Raw genomic sequence first — 3834 nt, forward strand, 5'->3', positions numbered from 1 at the left:
TTCCAGAGGAGCTACAAAACACCCTCCAATGCCCTCAACCACCCTTGTACTGATATCTACATTAATAATTTAAAAAGAAAAAGAAAAAAAAAGGAAAAAACCACTAACAGGGAAGAAGATGCTCCTGTAAGTTCTTGACTAATACGTTTCTTTTTTTCAGTATCATAGCAAGCAAAGAAGTGAATCCTGACCGCTTATATGAAGATCAAAGGTCACCTCTATCCTCGAGAGGAGAAGATAGAATCCCAAAGAAGAAGATAGAACCTCTGTCCTCTGTCCTCTAGAGAGGAGAAGACATAACTCCAAAGAAGATAACCAAAGGGCAAGACCACCAAGCCAATCCACCAAAAGGCTATCTATCTATCTCAGGGCACTGATGGATAAATGCCACGGGATCATCCTCAGTCTCACACAAAGATAGTGGATAACAAGAAGGCTTATTTTCAGTATCATTCTCCACGCTGCATGAAATTGTTCAATGATGTTGAGATGAAGGAGAAGTTGATCCAACAAGGGCTAGGGAGACATGCTGAAGCAATTGAGTGCAATGTGAACACTAAGGTGTGTGTAGAGTTTTGGGGCTACTTACTACTAACTAGCAGAACACAAAGAGGGACACAGTCACCTTTACTAAGAGATGGTGAACCCTTTACCGAATTTATTGAGACAATCCTCATACCCCCAGCAAGTCGGTAGGCAGTAGAGCCACAGGTCTAAGCATTAGTCCGGACCATGCTAGCCCATCCCACAACATTCTCGAAGGTGCTAGAAGAGCTGGCAACGTCAAAAGCCAACCCTTTTTTATCTCCTGTGAGGCCTAAAATATCATGGAGGTGCACCGCTGGATCTAGCCAAACAACCTTGCCTCTAGACCGAGAGCTTTTAATAGGCACTTTTCCATTCATAGGACTGCCTACGAAGAAGCCTCATCTCTAAACATCATGATGTGCCATTGGGCCATACTCTCATATCATCCATGAAGATCCAGACTGCATTCTACCTATGCAAATCATTTCATAGTGGTCCTGGTGCTATGCCAATCACAAGATATGGATCAGTTCTACCAACCATCTCATGTTGAAGGGTCCAACTACTTCCACAACCAATAGAGACCTTACATGAAGAACCTCTACATCACTTATCCTTTTCCATGCCACCTTGACACAAGAGGCATGCCAATAGAGGCCTTACATGAAGCACCTCTACATCACCTACCATTTTCCATGCCACCTCGACAAGAGGCATGGCCTTACATGAAGAACCTCTACATCACCTATCATTTTCCATGCCACCTCGACACACAAGAGGCATGCCAATAGAGGCCTTACATGAAGAACCTCTACATCACCTATCATTTTCCAATGCCACTTCGACAAGATGCATGCCATCACGGCCACCCAAAGCTTCCCACCACTTTTCCTTACATCCGTTTGTGGATTGGTCCCGAACTATGCCACTTAACATTTACTACTAACTTCATGCATATCTTGGACGATCCACACCTTCCACCCTAGCATCAGCTTCACTACCAACTTGGGTGATGCAAGAACATGATCATCATTGGAAAGGGGGCATGTTAACCACTCCATTGGTTAACATGGTTGCATGAAAACTAGTCACTTGTATGTAAGTCATTTTTGACAATAATCATGTAAAAAATTATTCCCTTGCAATAGTTTACTTGTTTGTGAGCTCTCCTCTTCCCTCTTCTTGCTTTCTGGTATGCTATTAAATCTTGCTCGCTTGATGAATGCATGCTAGATCAGTATGATTGCAGGTTTTCTTCTTACAAATAGCTCCTTCTTCCCAGAGAAAACCATCATGGAGGACCATCTTTTCTTGCCTTCATCTAGGCATTGAGAGCTCTACCTTCACCCCACTGGGAAAGGAGCATTCTAGTATGACAATGGAGTGAGGATGCGACAGACAACCGAGTACATGATTGTTGGGAAGCTGCATTTACGGCTCCACGGCAAGACCCAATGGTACATGCTTCGACAAGGCTAAGGTGAGCTCTTGACTTGAACACTTATGTATCATGTGTGCCTACTATGCCATTCTAGAATTAGCTGCATGGCACCCCATATACAAAGGTATACTTTGAAGGGGTCTCAAATGTCTAAATATGTGAATGTTTTAGGGTGTGCACCACAAGACAATCTATCCATTTATCATAAATTCAAACCCAATGAAAATAATCTCTACATTATATCCATGTTCCATCAGTGTATAACCCTGCTTAAAAATCAAAAGCGTACTTCTTGATCATTAAAAAAATGGAAGATTTACAATTTATATATAGCAACTTTGGAATTTTCTTATTTGAACTTATGTTGGTCATTTCACATACCTTTGAGAAAAAGATTGCTTATTTGAGTTGAGAAAGACATCTTGGTAGAGAATCGAGATACAAAGAGACAAAGAAGCATAGTATAGGTTTTTTTTTGTGGGGAAAGAAATAATCATGAAGATGGAAAGTGAGGATAGAGAGTGAGTTGGGTTCCTCTAGGACGCTCTTTGGAATCAAATACACAAAGCACCTTAGAACACCTTCACAAAATTATTTAAAGGTGTGTCAAATTTCTTACATATTGTGGCCTTGGATTTATGTCTTCGAATCGCTGGCCAGTCGAGGTGAGGTCGGGTAGGTGAGTGAGGTCGGTGATTGTGTAGCAGCATCTTCAACGGAAGGCATGATGTTGGGCGTCCCAAAAAAGGCCGAGAGATTTGTTGGCCTTCTTTGCTGCACCATGTTGGGCGTACATTGGAGCTTTAAAAAATAAAAAATAAATGTGATCAAACCAACGCACCCAACTCCCAAGTTGAAATGTGATCTTTTTCAATAATTATTATTGTTGATTGTTGATGTGGTGTATTGTGCGCGGATAAAGTTGAGTTGTTCTCCCATCTTTAGCCTTTAGGACGTGGCTGCGTGCTGTGTGACTGAGTGGGAATCTGTGCTATGCACACACAAAAGAGCCGGTGTAGGGCTCTTTTGAAAGCAATAACTATATGCTCTAATGACGCTCTAATCACTACTAATTGAAATTCTCTACTAATCAAAAACCACCCTCTCCAGACAATTGACAACGCCGGACATACGTTGTCAGTTAGGTAATCTCTTGCTAGAGATTTTGTGTCTATGAATCCTATACACAATATCACATGTGTATGTGCTATGGAAATGGCACCATTAGGATGCCAATATAATATGTTGGGCATGCAACACATTCACATGAAATTTTATTTTCTCCATTCTAAAACATTATCAAATTTAATGTATTTGACTGATATTGTATATTGTGATACCAACAATTGTAAAGTTTTTTAAAAAAAACCTAGAAAGTTTGAAGGTGTAAATTTTCCTAAGGGAGGGAGGGTAAAAATTACTCTGTAGTAAAAACCCATATAACACATGTGTGCAAGTATGTATTCAAATTGTCCATAATTAGATTTGAGTTAAAAAATCCTCTTTTAAAAATCTATAAAAATAAATTACAAATAAAAAATTATTTGTTTGATTCCCTCTTTCATATAAACGGCATGTGAGTCCCCCCACCAAGACCCCTCCATGCACTTAGATGTTATGTCACATATGTGTAAAATGATCGCCTCGAGGATTGTTAAAATAAATTATTTACGCCTTGATACGCTATTTGTAATTCTTAATAGGGTTAATCATATTTTAAACCACATGATTTTTGTTTTACGAAAGAATTTAAGCAGCTTGTCAACAAGGTAAGTTTAAATTATAATCAAGATCTCTAGGTCAATTTTATTATCCCTTCTTCATGCTTACACAAACTATTGTCCATTGGGAAATGTTAAATAAGT

This window comes from Cibotium barometz, chromosome 1 (genome assembly GCF_041138505.1).
Source record: "Cibotium barometz isolate CiBa-2024 chromosome 1, ASM4113850v1, whole genome shotgun sequence".
Lineage (NCBI taxonomy): Eukaryota > Viridiplantae > Streptophyta > Polypodiopsida > Cyatheales > Cibotiaceae > Cibotium > Cibotium barometz.